The sequence below is a fragment of the Macadamia integrifolia genome, chromosome 2 (genome assembly GCF_013358625.1).
Source record: "Macadamia integrifolia cultivar HAES 741 chromosome 2, SCU_Mint_v3, whole genome shotgun sequence".
NCBI lineage: Eukaryota > Viridiplantae > Streptophyta > Magnoliopsida > Proteales > Proteaceae > Macadamia > Macadamia integrifolia.
In genome coordinates this window covers 2,267,738-2,283,517 of record NC_056558.1, presented here as the reverse complement: position 1 = coordinate 2,283,517, position 15,780 = coordinate 2,267,738, and the positions used below count along the sequence as shown (strand labels likewise).

Here is a 15,780-nt window from a genome sequence, read left to right as displayed (position 1 = left end):
TAATGATAACTGTAGATGTAGCCTTTGGACAAAGAGGAACAGGGAAAACTAGGAATAGCATTGGGTAGGTTCTGTAAGGTTTCGGCTTATCCTGTCAGACCATTGCCCTTACTTAGTTTACCTTGGGGATTATGGGATAGAGAGAGCTAATCTACCACGGTAGGAATAAAGGGTAAAAATTTTGAGAGGCCATTGTAAATCCAGTAATAGGTTTAGGTTACAATCTATTTCAATCACATTGTTTCTGATGTAGGTAAGAAGCAAAATACTAAGACCAAAATATAACGAGAATGAACATGGAAATTTTATGGTATAAATCTGACTACTCATTTTCTAAGCAAGCCCATGAGGAAATGGGCATCCACAAATGGTTGAACTATTCTTGTTTAAATTAGCAAACTCGAAATACAGAACTATATGTCTGTATGGTAATTACTACATAAATTTCATTTTTTTATTTCAAGACTTATTGATAGATGGTCTATTTTGACTGGTCAAATTTGTTTGTATATACATGTGGTTCATGAATATGAACAGAGGGATGATTGGATCTGTACTTTGTTAGCTCCTGAAGTGCATATATATATGGAAATAACAACTAATGTATATAAATTCTCCATAAAATATCCATTCATTCTTCTGGTTCATGAACATGAACATAAGGATGATTTGCTTCTGATACTTTGTTAGTTCCTGAAGTGCATATGTAAGGAAATAACAACTAATATATATGAATTCCCCATAAAATAACCATTCATTCTTCTGGCAGCAATATAATTTATATATTCATTGTTTTGTACAGAAAGCAGACACAGAGAAATGTTTTGGGAATCCTCATCCTGCATTATACTTAAATAAATAATTAATTTATAAATTACCATTGCAGCATCACCAAAAAAAAAAAAAAGAAGGATATTTGATCGATTAATCAATCAAAACCCTTATATATATATATATATATATATAAAATCCCAAAAACAACAACAACAACAACAATAACTGAATATAAACATTGCAATACTTGGATCATAATCAATGAACAAGGTTTGATATCCCTACTCTGCCAAGGCTAAATGGTACTAAGAAAAGAAGAGGGACTTGGAGGAACTGGTATGTCTACAGTCCCTTCCAACATCAAGACCACCTTCTTCATTGGAGGACGGAGTGATGGCTCATCCTGTATACACCAAAGTCCAACCTTAACAATCCTCTCAAATATTTTATTGTCCAGGTCTGCATCAGCATTCAGCAGGGTCAGCTCCCTTCTCTCATAGCAATCATAGACCCAATTCACAAGAGCAATTTCATCATCAGGACAGTGTGTATCTAAGTTCTTTCTGCAGCAGATTATCTCTAACAGGACAACCCCATAACTGTACACATCCGCCTTCACTGTAATGGGCAAGTTCCGGTGCCACTCAGGTGCAACATACCCTCTTGTACCTCTGACACCGGTGTAGGTCTTGGTTTGGTCTGGCTTCAGCAGTTTTGCCTGCCCAAAGTCTGCGATCTTTGGACACATCCTTGTCCATGAGTATGTTTTGAGCTTTTATGTCACAGTGGATGATTTGGGTTTCACACTCTTCATGCAGATAGAGGATTCCTCTGGCTATGCCCAGTGAAATTCTCACTCTTTCATCCCAACTTGGGTGTTCTTCAAGCCTGAAGAGAAAGTCTGCTAGTGATCCATTACTCATGTATTCATATACTAGAAGTCTGTTCGTACCATCATGGCAGTAACCAAGCAATCTGACTAGGTTTTTGTGATGAGTTTTCCCTATCACTCTCATCTCATTTCTATAGTCCCTTTCTCCTTAATTCACCACATTCTCTAATCTCTTGACGGCTACAACCCTATGGTCATTTAAGGTGCCTTTAAATACTGTGCCAAATGCGCCCTTGCCCAACTCTTCCTTGAATCCTTCTGTAACTTTCTCGAGCTCGTCATAAGAAAAAGACTGTAGAAAATCCTCCTCAGTTAATCCCATAATCCCCTCCTTTGAAATCTTCCTGTATGTCCAACCACGATGTCTGTAGATAAGAATGCCTGTGATCACTAGGACAATGATTGCGCAACCAACAAGCAAAACACTGGTGATCAGAATGCCCCTCCTTGTCCTAGTTTCATATTTAACATCGATTGTGCTTCCAATGCCCACCTTGGCAAAAGCTGCCGTCGAGTCATCTAGTTTTCTTCTGCCATATCTCACTGGAAACCTTTGCTTTGTACACTTTCCATCTTGAAAAAGTGCAGCTTCACAGTTGCAGTCTCTTAAACAAGCCTCCTTGCAATCTTGGTTGGCTGCATTAAGGATGGCATATGGGTTGTCGCCCCATCTGGTATTCTCCAAGATATGCATGGTATAATTTGTAAGAACATCTTGGTTTTGGCAGCCTGCTGGAGTGGAATTCTTCTTACAACCCATATTCTGCTGATCTTGATTAATGAAATCAAACCCAGGAAGACACTGGCAGAGAGGTTGTAGATCCATGAGAGTACAGTAACTATTTTGGCCACATAAACCCTTAGGGTCACACTTATCAGCAGATGATGACCATTCAATTGACCAATCACTGTTTCCAATGAAACTGGAATATGATCGAAAGATCTCATCCACATCGATTGTCATGCGATATATGATTGATTGGTTTGTAGCAAATCCGCCATTTGTGAGATTATATATATTGAAACCTGTGTTATTGAGCAAGTTCAAGTGGCCATCATCACGGAGATTCAGCATCACGTTGTCTCCTGCAGTAGACGTACCTGAACTCCAATAAGCATCAGCAGGCATTAAAGGAGGAGCTTCCACTGGCACTGCATACTGCACAAGATTGCCATCCCGCTGCATGATGAGCTTAAACTTTCCTTTGGAGTGGTTAGTTTGTGATACACTGGAATATAGAGATTTCCCTGCCACCAACTGCTGACCTTGTAAGAGCGTATCAGTTGGAAACTCGAAGCTCTGCCACATGATAATCGAGCATGAATTATAAAGAAAAAAATTGCCTGAGTCGAGCATGGAAGCAGAGGAAGCTGATTGGGAAGTTGCAGCAATGGATTTCTCTTGACCGTCTTCTAGTTGCAAGATGAGTCTACTATCAGCAGTCAAGAGTAACTTAACATCTCTAGACAGAGGTGGATCATCTCTGTTAGCTGTCCAAACTAGTGTCTTTTCAGGGATTTTAGCAATCCAGATTCCCACAAGGAAACCATTACCTTGTGGGTAAAATCCAAAGGCAAATTTGCCAGAACTTGATAGCCATGATGAATTGGTGATGGGGGAGAGAGATAAGCCCAAGCTTATGTTGGCTGATCCTTGTTGAGCTATTGCTGTATGAAATGTAGAGAACAGAAGAAGCATAAGGATAGCAGCAGCCATGGGAAGTATAGTCGTATGATTTGTCTTTTTATGTGTGTTCTCCATGTGGTCTTTTAACAATGAAATTCAGTTGTCAGCGCCGAAGGGGGAAAAAAATGCAAATTACAGAAGGGAAATGGACAACACTATTATTGGCTGCAAGTCTATGGAAATGAGTCAAAGTAAAGTGGTCAGACCTACCAAGTTGTCCCGATCATACGCTACATGTGAGTATGTGATCAGGGATTGAAGCATTGGAATCTGATCTGGTCAACCAATTCTAATTCGAATTGAAACTACTACTTACCGATTCTGGACACAGCTGAAGGTCTCCTCGTTTATTTACCCTGAGCCTAGACATTGAAAAGTGTGAAATTTTCGTCCCACCACCTATAAAATCACAAAACTTCATCCTTATAGATGCCAATGTATGCATTTTCATTGACCCTTATGCTAGTGTAGAGGTACATGATTAGGTTGCGATATCTTGCCCATATTTTATATAGTTTACCCATGATGTCAAATATCTATGCTCTCATTTATCCCCCATAAAAAAAAAAAAAAAATGATGCTCTTTCTGTCTCTCACTGAATCCAATCTCACACCACCCGACAAACCTCTCAATATTATTTAGTGAGAAGATCAATTATTTCCCACTTCTTTGGTTTTCATCTTTGGTCTATGTTCCCAAACAAAATTCTTTGGTCTATAAACCATCATGGAATTAAATATTTGTATTGAATCTAATGATTCTTATTAAAGCTAACCTGGGCTCCTTTTTTTTTTTTTTTTTTTTTTTTTAATTAAATTAAATTGAAGGCAAAACCGTTCGGCTCGATATGACCAATGTGTATCGTATTGACCATTCTACCAAGAAGAAAAAAATAACGTATGTGTATTGACCAGAGGGTTTCAGAACTTGGAATGACATCCGAATAGGTTAGGGCCAATCCCCGTTTTGAATCGATCAAAATCTGTAACCAGACAGTAATTGGACTGAACCAATGTAATAGGTCAGATTCGATTCACCTGCCGATTCTCAATTTGATTCATTGATTTTTAAAACTCTAGTATTGAAACCGATATGGATCAAACAACACCCAGATAAATGGAATTTCGAGGGTAAATTAAATCGAAACGAGACATCACAGGTGGGACACTGCCTTTTGTGCAATTCAAAGAGTAGGACGACCGATTATTTTCATTATCTTAACGAAAAATGACAATAAATAATAATGACTGATGCTAACACATACATGATTTGCAGGTTCCATTAATCAAGAAATTTCGGAATTGGGGTCTCCGCCATGACTCTAATTATGTGAACTAAAGGTTCATTTTTCTCTTCATCAAGGAAAATCGACAAAATTAATCGGTTTAAATGCTGATTTCTGGAAAAGGCTTCAGGGACGGTTTAAAATTAATCGGTTTAAATGCCGAAATACTAAACCCTCTTCGGGGAGAGAATTTTCTTCCTATTTGATTCATTATTGTAATTTAAAAGCTTACCCATTGTTCCTTCTTATTTACAAGTTGTAGATCGATGCTTACTTATACTTCATTTCTTGAATTTCCAAAATGTTGCCTTTTCTGACATGAACTGATGGTTTCTCATATTGCTGCTTGTCTGAACACTTGGATAGTGTTTATGTTTTGTGTAGTTAAAGAAGTATATTTGGGGTTTTGTGGCTTTGAGATGATTCAATGTAAGGCATTTGTATTTGCGTTCAATCCATGTTTCATGGAAGTTGCTTTGTCTTACTATTACTCTTCATGAGACATGTAATCAAGAAAATATTCTTCATGAGATGAGTAAATCAAGAAATCCAAGATTTTCTTCTTTCCTGTAAGGCACCAACATGTGACAAGCTGATGGAAAATTAGATGGTTCTGTCATGTGAACTGAATACCAAGGACTGCACTAGTGAGGGGTGATCTTGTGTAACTTGAAGGCATTTAGAAGCATAGGGAAGGGCCAAAAAGTGAGAAAGATGGGTACTAATGATATCACAGAAGATGTATCCCTGGATAAAGAAGAACACTGAAACTAGAAAATCGCAATTGGTAGGTTCTGTAAGGTTTTGGCATATCCAGCCAGACCATTGCCCTTATTGCCTCGTTCGCATTAGGGATTATGGGATGGGGTCGATCAACATACCAGGTAGGAATAGAAGGGTAAAATTTTGAGAGGCCTCATGGCCCTATCTCTCTCTCTCTCTCTCTGCCTCTGCGTGTGATGACAATGAAATTTGTGCTCACTGACCTTCTAAAATCAGGAATGATAATATACAAAAAGGTTTATTGATCAGTAGTCTATTATGAGTGGTCAACTTTGTTCGTTTACACATGTGGTTCATGTGCACGGGCATATAGATGTATTCAGAACTGATACTTTGTTAGTTCCTAAAGTGCATGCATAAGGAAATACAGCCATATATATAAATTCTCCATGAATTAACCATTCATTCTTCTGACAGCCATGAAACTATACATATTCATCATTTTGGAAAGAAAGCAGACACAGAAGTCTTTTGGGAATCCTCATCCTGCATTATAGTTGAATGTGTGTGCGTGCATGTGTAAGCGAGAGAAGAGGGGGGGGGGGCAGATTTTGTATCATCCTCATGGTATTACTATTGCAGCATCACCTAAGCATTAGAAACAAAATGAAATTTGATCAATCAATCAATCAATCAATCAAAACCCCTGTATTCGCCCACAAACGCAATAAAAAAAAATTAGAAGAAGAATACTAACATTGCAATACTTGGATCATAATCGATGACAAGGCTTGATCGCCCTACTCTGACGATGCTAAAATGGCACTAAGAAAAGAAGTGGGACTTGGAGGATCTGTTACGTCTACAGTCCCTTCCAACATCAAGACCACCTTCTGCATTGAAGGACGGAGTGATGGCTCATCCTGTATGCACCAAAGTCCAACCTTAACAATCCTCTCAAATGCTTCCTTGTCCAGGTCTTCATCAGAATTCAAAGGGCTCAGCTCCCTTCTCTCAAAACAATCATATACCCAATTCACAAGAACAATTTCTTCGTCGGGAGCATGTGTATCCAGGTTCTTTCTGCAACAGATTATCTCTAACAGGACAACCCCAAAGCTGTACACATCCACCTTTGCTGTTATGGGCATGTTACGGTGCCACTCAGGTGCAACATACCCTCTAGTACCTCTGACAACGGTGAAGGTCTTGGTTTGATCTGGCTTCAGCAGTTTTGACAGCCCGAAGTCTGCAATCTTTGGACACAGATCCTTGTCCATGAGTATGTTTTGAGCTTTTATGTCACAGTGGATTATTTGGGTTTCACACTCTTCATGCAGATAAAGGATTCCTCTAGCTATGCCCAATGAAATTCTCACTTTTTCATCCCAACTTGGGTGCCCTTCAGGCCTAAAGAGAAAGTCTGCAAGTGATCCATTACTCATGTACTCATATATCAGAAGCCTGTTCGTACCATCATGGCAGTAACCCAGCAACCGGATTAGGTATTTGTGATGAGTCCTCCCTATCACTCTCATCTCATTCCTGAACTCCCTTTCTCCTTCATTTACCACGTTCTCTAATCTCTTAACCGCTACAACCCTATGGTCGTTCAAGGTGCCTTTAAATACTGTGCCAAATGCACCCTTGCCCAACTCTTCCTTGAATCCTTTTGTAACTTTCTCAAGCTCATCATAAGAAAATGATCGCAGAAAAATCTCCTCAGTTAATCCCATACCTTCCTCCTTTGAAATCTTCCTATATGTCCAAACACGATGCCTGTAAATAAGAATGCCTGTGAGAACTAGGACAATGATTGCAAAACCAATGAGCACAACACTGGTGATCAGAATGCCCCTGCTTGTCTTAGTTGCATATTTAATATTGTTTGTGCTTCCAATGGTCACCTTGACAAAAGCTGTGGTCGAGTCATCTAGTTTTGTTCTGCCATATCTCATTGGAAGCCTTTGCTTTCTACACTTTCCAGATTGATCAATAAGTGCAGCTTCACAGTTGCAGTCTCTTAAACAAGCCTCCTCGCAATCTTTGTTGGTTGCATCGAGGATGGCATACACATCGTCGGACCATGTAGTATTCTTTAACATATACATGGTATAATTTATAAGAATCTCTTGGTTTTCACAGTCTCCTGCTGAAGTGGAATTCTTCTTGCAACCCATATCCTGATGATTTTGATCAATGAAATCAAACCCAGGAAGACAATTGCAGACAGGTTGGTTACCCACGAGAGTACAGTAACTATTTAGGCCACATATACCCTTAGGATCACACTTATCAGTGGATGATGACCATTCAATTGACCAATCACTGTTGCCAAACAAACTGAAATATAATCGAAAGATCCCATCTGCATCAATTGTCATGCGATAAATGGTTGATTGGTTTGCAAGAAATCCGCCGGTTATCAGATTATATATATTGAACCTGTGCTATTAAGCAAGTACAAGTGGCCATCATCACCAAGATTTAGTGTTACGTTTTCTCCAGCATCATACGTAGTTGAATCCCAATAAGCATCTGCAGGCGTTAGGGTTAGTTTCCCTAGCACTGGGTACTGCACAAGGTTGCCATCACCTTGCATCATCAGCTGAAACTTTCCTGTGGAGTGATCAGTTTCTGATACGCTCGAATATAGAATTTTCCCTGCCACCAGCTGCTGACCTTGTAAGAGGGTATCAGTTGGAAAATCGAAGCTCTGCCACATGATTTTCAACTGTGAATCAAAGAGAACAAAATTCCCCGAGTCGACCATGGAAGCAGAGGAAGCGGATTGGGGAATATCGACAACGGGTTTCTGTGTACCGTTTTTGAGTTGCAAGATTAGTTTACCATCAAAAGTAAAGAGTAACTTAACATCTGTAGACAGAGGTGGATCATCTCTGTTAGCTGTCCAAACGACTGTATTTCCAGAGATTGTAGCAATCCAGATTCCAACAAGAAAATTATTACCTTGTGGATAAAATCCAAAGGCAAAATTGCCAGAAGTTGAGAGCCATGATGGATTGGTGATTGGGGAGAGAGATGAGCCCAAGCTTATGTTGGCTGATCCATGTTGAGCTATTGCTGTATGAATTGTAGAGAACAGAAGAAGCAGAAAGATAATAGTAGCAGCAGCAGCAGCAGCAGCAGCAGCCATGGATTGATTTCTGTGTGCTGTAAAGTAAAGTGGAGACGAGAACTTATTTTATTGGCTTTCAAGTCTATGATAAGAAGTCAAAGTAAACATGTCAACCTTCGGAGATGGTGTCCCGATCATACGCGTCACTCACGTGTGGACCCTCTTAATTAATCTCTAATTTCCTTCCCTTAAACCTTTCTGTCCTTTGGATCCTTACATACTTCACTATCTACCGTGTGACCAGGGTTTGAAGAATCGGAATCATTTTCCATTCGTGGTGTGAGCTGAAACTTTTTTATCGTTTACTTCATCAGGGTAACCAGTTAACACCATTTTCCATTCGTGGTGTGAGCTAAAGATGTTGCCAAAGAAGAGGGGCAGACAGTTGCGTTGGGGGTACGTTGAACATGTTTAGTGGACTTAGAAACCCTAGAAAAATGACATTCATCAATCAATAATTTTCCATCTTATTTGTTTTTTTTCTTTGGTCCGTGGACTATCATGGGATTTTACCTAAAAAATCTATCATGGATGGACCAAGTTTTTCCACACCCATGGTCAAAAGATTCGTCCAGATGATGTCCATTGGGATTTGAGGTTGGAGAACAGTAGAGATATTATCAATTTATGACCCTTGATGCTGAAATGGCAATTTTTAAATTAATTATTTATATATATGGTATTAATCTCTTTTATCCTCGCTGGAAAGCTGCAGGTCTTAAATCTTAATAATATTATTGATAGAATTTTGAAGAGACTTTCTACTTGGAAGGCAAACTTAACGATTATGCTGAACGCTTGTGTTGTGCCTTAATTCAATTGATTTTGTCGTTTATCCCCTCATATCTTATATGCTATGTTTTTGTTTTCCCTCAAATCTATCGAAAGCTAAACTCAATGAACTCTAATTTTATTATTATTATTATTATTATTATTTTTGGTGTGGGATGGAGGTGATAAGAGGAAAATGAACCTTATTTCCTGAAATACTATTGTACACATGGTTCTAAGTATTGATATTGGATCATTGGTTTGGAAAGTCTTAGATCTTGATATCTAATCAGTAACATGTCGGTTGAACAGTACGAATCAGAAGTAGAAAAATAAAAACATTTAAAAAAAAAATAAGGGTATTTCTTTTGGATATAGGTGATCTCATACTAATCCATTTCGACACATTTTGATTTTGGGGATGGATGGGGTTTGGCCTCAGCCTCTACCTATAATAAAGATCTTATTGTTAAGATACAAATTACTTAGGCTCCATTTGTTATGTATTCTCAAAATGCATTATGGGCATAGAATACGTTCTGGAATCACAGAATGACAGAAATGTGTTTGATACATATTATCATTATAAATCCCTCCAATGGGATCAAGAACGAATCTAGTTTCGAATAGGAAAGAAACGCATTCCACATTCTCATTTTGGATTGTCATTCGTTTCGACTCCCAACTCTCGACTCCTATATGCTCTTCTGTAAAGATGACCGTTGCCCTAAAGAGATTAGAAAGAGAAACTCACGAGCAATCGTCTTAATGGTGAAGATGTACTTTTGAAGATGGGAAAGCCAAAGCAATGGCAAACGGATTCCTTAAGGAGATGCAGGAGCCGGGGACAATCATCTCGTGCTGATGAGGTGTAACGGAAATTTCTGGGTCAATCATCTCCTCTCTCGCAGCCTTGTGTTTTACCCAAACATGAATCCAAACATTGTTCCCATTCTTTCTATGTTTTTAGAATTGAAATGCATATCAAACACAGCTATAATAATCCATCAGTTCTTTGATAATGATAATCTATTGGAGATATCAGTCTTTTCTTTGGTCTCAACCGTTGTCGATTTGGATTGGTGTAGGATCGAATTGGAATGGATAGATTTATTCTCATTTTAAAAGAAAAAATATTGTTTTTTTGAACTTTTTTACCATTAGATTTTACCATTGGATTGATAATAGATCGATCACAAGATTTGGAATTGATTTTAATGAAACTGTTTTGATCCAAGATGATTCAATCCAAATTTAATACTTGGACTGTTTTAAGGTTCTTGATTAGATTTTACCTAAGACTGACGAACATGGTTTTAAAAATTGAATTGAATCGAAACGATCAGGATCGTCTGAAATGAATTGATATCAGATCAAACCATTCTCCAAAACCAATCCACTAGATCCTGAACCACCGGATATAAGGGTAAAATGATCCAAAACAACCTTATTTCTTTCCGTTCCGAAATAACTGTCTAGCAAAAAAACACACAGAAATCTGTTCCGAAATAACTAAATTGGGAAGACGAAAGCAAACCCGACATCTCAGCCTCTCTCCCTCTCGCGAAGCAGATAACAGGTACGCCTCCATCGCCTTCTCCATCCTCCGGTACCTATCCCCGAAGATCACCGTTGGCTCTCTCCGTATTCCAGTCCACCGCTGCAAACTCTCCACCCTCTCTCTCTCTCTCTCTCTCTCTCTCTCTCTCTCTCCGCCCTCTTCTGCTTGCCCATGTTTGCCTTCTCTCTTCCCTGCAACTTTGCAATCCGTAAATCCATGCAAGTCTCTCCCCTGTTCCCCGCTCCTATATATGTTTATCCTTTCTGCCAATTCCGATGTTAATGCCCTAATCCTCTCACTCTTCCTGCAATTGTGCTAGTCGCTGCCCTTTAATGTTATTATGGGATTTTGAATTGTAAGGATCTGTTGACTAATGTTGAGATCTCGAATCTGCCATGCATTGCTCCCTCCTGAATCAGTCTCATGACCATATATATAAATTCTACATGAATTAACCATCTATTCTTCTGACAGTGAAGAAACTATATATATTTCATCATTTTGTATAGGAGAGACACACAAGTCTTTTAGGAATCCTCATCCTGCATTATAGTTAAATGTGAGTTTATGTGTGTAAGCTTGTCTAGGTCTTCGTCAGCATTCAGCAAGCCCAGCTCTCCTCTCTTGAAACAATCATAGACCCAATTCACAAGAATAATTTCATCTTCAGGGGCGTTTATATCCAGGTTCTTTCGGCCACAGATTATCTCTAACAGGACAACACCGAAACTGTACACATCCACCTTCACTGTAATGGGCAAGTTTTTGTGCCACTCAGGTGCAACATACCGGGTGAATGTCTTGGATTGATCTGGCTTCAGCAGTTTTGACAACCCAAAGTCTGCAATCTTCGGACACAGATCCTTGTCCAAGAGTATGTTTTGAGGTTTTATGTCACAGTGGATGATTTGGGTTTCACACTCTTCATGCAAATAGCGGATTCCTGTAGCTATGCAAACCAAAATTCTCACTTTTTCATCCAAATTTGGGTGCCGTATTTGAAGCCCCAAGAGAAAGTCTGCAATCTTCGGACACAGATCCTTGTCCAAGAGTATGTTTTGAGGTTTTATGTCACAGTGGATGATTTGGGTTTCACACTCTGCAAGTGATCCGTTACTCATGTACTCGTATACCAGAAGCCTGTTCATGCCATCATGGCAGTAACCAAGCAATCTGACAAGGTTTTTATGATGAGTTTTTTCTCATTCCTAAACTCTCTTTCTCCTTCATTCACCACATCCTTTAATCGATGCCTGTAAATAAGAATGCCTGTGAATAGCAAGACAATAATTGCACAATTAATGAGCAAAACACCAGTGATCATATTGCCCCTCCTTCCGTTAGTTGCATATTTAATATTGTTTGTGCTTCCAATGGTCACCTTGACAAAAGCTGTGGTCGAGTCATCTAGTTTTTTTCTGCCATATCTCATTGGAACCCTTTGCTTTCTACACTTTCCAGATTGATCGATAAGTGCAGCTTCACAGTTGCAGTCTCTTAAACAAGCCTCCTCGCAATCTTTGTTGGTTGCATCGAGGATGGCATACACATCGTCGGACCATGTAGTATTCTCCAACATATACATGGTATAATTTATAAGAACCTCTTGGTTTTCACAGTCTCCTGCTTTAGTGGAATTCTTCTTGCAACCCATATCCTAGGAAGACAATTGCAGACAGATTGGTTACCCACGAGAGTACAGTACTATTTAGGCCACATATACCCTTAGGATCACACTTATCAGTGGATGATGACCATTCAATTGACCAATCACTGTTGCCAAACAAACTCGATAAATGGTTGATTGGTTTGCAAAAACCGCCGGTTGTGAGAGTATATATAATCGAACCTGTGTAATTAAGCAATAACAGGTGACCATCATCACCAAGATTTAGTGTTACGTTGTTGCCTCATCCGTAGATGATCTCCAATAAGATCTGCATTCCTGCACTGTACTCAGCTGCTGACCTTGTAAGAGGGTATCAGTTGGAAAATCGAAGCTCTGCCACATGATTTTCAAATGTGAATCAAAGAGAACAAAATTCCCCGAGTCGACCATGGAAGCAGAGGAAGCGGATTGGGGAATATCGACAACGGGTTTCTGTGTACCGTTTTTGAGTTGCAAGATTAGTTTACCATCAAAAGTAAAGAGTAACTTAACATCTGTAGACAGAGGTGGATCATCTCTGTTAGCTGTCCAAACGACTGTATTTCCAGAGATTGTAGCAATCCAGATTCCAACAAGAAAATCATTACCTTGTGGGTAAAATCCAAAGGAAAAATTGCCAGAAGTTGAGAGCCATGATGGATTGGTGATTGGGGAAAGAGATGAGCCCAAGCTTATGTTGGCTGATCCATGTTGAGCTACTGCTGTTTCAATTGTAGAGAACAGAAGAAGCAGGAAGATAGCAGCAGCCATGGGTAGTGAATTCGTATTGATTTCTGTGTTCTGTTTGTGCTTTCCAAGGAGTAAAAAGTAAAATAAAATGGAGACCAAAACTTAATTTATTGGCTTTCAAGTCTATAAAAAGAAGTCAAAGTAAACTTGTCCACCTTCGGAGGTGGTGTCCCTGTCATTCGTTACGTGTGGACCCTCTTAATTAATCTCTAATTTCCTTCATTCGTCCCTATCATTCACTATCTACCATGTGACCGGGGTTTGAAGAATCGGAATCTTATCGGGTAGACCGATTTGAATCGAAATCAATACTTACCGATTCATGTGAAAACAAACCCTTCCAGAGCTGAAACTTTTTTTATCGTTTACTTCATCAGGGGCAACCACCATTTTCCATTCGTGGTGTGAAATGAAGATGTTGCCAAAGAAAGAGGGCCAGAGAGTTGCGCTGGGGGTACGTTGAAGATGTTTGGTGGACTTCTGAGGACTTAGAAAAATGATGTTGATCGATCAATAATTTTCCATCTTAATTGGTTTTTTTTCTTTGGTCTATGGACTATCATGGGATCTTACCTAAAACATTTATCATGGAACGACTAAGTTTGTTCACATCCACGGTCGAAAGATTGATTCAGATGATGCTCATTGGGGTTGGAGAACAATAGAGATATTATTATTATTATATGGGTGGAACATTTATGATCCTTGATGCTGAAATGGTAATTTTTAAATTAATTATTTATATATATGGTACTAATCTCTTTTATCCCCGCTGGAAAGCTGCAGGTCTTAAATCTTATTAATATTAAAGATAGAATTTTGAAGAGACTTTCTACTTGGAAGGCAAACTTAGCAGATTATGCTGAATGCTTGTGTCTTAATTCAATGGATTTTGTCTTATTTCTTTTTTTTTTTTTGGTAGAATTATATCTTATATATCATGTTTTTGATTTCCCTCAAGTCTATCGAAAGCTAACTAATGAGCTCTAACTTTATTTTATTTTTTGATGTGTGTGGCGTGGAGTGTGTACTCATGGTTCTTAGTATTGATATCTGATCATCGGTTTGGTAAGTCTTCAATCTTGATACTTTACTGGTATCATGTTGATTGAATGGTATGAATCAAGGATAGAAAAGTAAAATAAAAAATATTTTTTAAAGAAAACAATGGTATTTCTGTCCGATATGAGTGATCCATTTTGATATCATTTTGGTTTTGGGGATGAATTCTACCCATAATAAGACAGATATGTGTTTGACACATATTCTCATTCTAAATTCCTAGAATGGGATCAAGAATGAATCTCCTTCTGGAATAGGAAAGAGACGCATTCCACATTCTCCTGACTCCTTATGTCTTTTGCAACGATGACCGTTGCTCTAAAGAAATTAGAAAGGGAAACTCACAAGCAATCGTCTCAATGGTGAAGATGTACTTTTGAAGACAGGAAAGCCGAAGCAATGACAAGCGGATTCCTTAAGGAGATGCAGCTGGGACACTCATCTTGGGCTGATGAGGGAAATTTGTGGGTCAATCATCTTCCCTCTTAAATGATGGAAAGAAGGGCTCACTTGGCCTTGAGAATGGAGACAGGGAGACTTGCACCCTAGCAATGTGTCTTCAAGCTCAACTGGGAATAAGAAATCGTCTATTTTATGTTTCAGGGCTCTCTGTTTATTCTCATCGAATCTTAGAACTTCAAAACCAAAATTCTATAATCTATTTCTCTTTTTCAATTTTGTCCTTTGTAGGTGATATTTATCTTATGTAACTACTTTTGAGGGTTCCTATAAATATAGAAATAATCGACTGATATACTCCTGTTCATGAGGTGTTCGATGAAATGTTCAAGTCTTCTATAATTAAAATAAATAAATAAATAAATGTGTTTTACCTAAACATGAATCTGAACATTGTTCCCGTTCTTAGTTGAGAATGTATTCTATGTTTTTGGAATACATATCAAACACAACCTTAATAATTCATGAGGTCTTTGGTCAGCTATTTTGAGAATTAAATTCTTCGGTAATGATAATCTATTAGAGAGAGTCTTTTCTTTGGTCTCAACCGTTATCGATTTGGATTGGTATAGGATCGAATTGGAACGAATGGATTTATTCTTATTTTAAAATAAAAAATCGATTTTTTAACTTTTTTTACGTTTAGATTTTATCATTGGTTTGACATTAGATCGATCAAGATTCGGGACTGGACTGATTCAAAGTTCTTGTTACCTAAGACGGATGAACATGGTTTTAAAAATTAGAGTTTTTTCGCCACATCAAGGCTATGGGAGTCGAACCCACTTCTTCCACGACCCCCTCTCAATAACGACTCAACAAAAACTATCCCACCTTACATATTAGTCACTTAAAGAGTTGCCAAAGAAGACACACACGTCTTTTAAGTGAGAGAGAAGCAGATTTTGTATCATCCTCATGAGTATCATTTATTCATGTCTAGAAATAATTATTACTATTGCAGCATAGCCTAAACATCAGAAATATTGATATTTCAATATAAAATAAAAAAGAGAAAAAATTCCAAT

At 38.4% G+C, this 15,780-nt stretch overlaps 3 pseudogenes; all 3 read right to left on the bottom strand.

The window, feature by feature from the left end:
* Positions 1-999: 999 nt before the first annotated feature.
* On the bottom strand, positions 1,000-3,524 carry LOC122072184 (annotated as a pseudogene).
* Positions 3,525-5,897: 2,373 nt separating this feature from the next.
* On the bottom strand, positions 5,898-8,522 carry LOC122072076 (annotated as a pseudogene).
* Positions 8,523-11,360: 2,838 nt separating this feature from the next.
* Positions 11,361-12,487, bottom strand: LOC122092269 (annotated as a pseudogene).
* Positions 12,488-15,780: the final 3,293 nt, after the last annotated feature.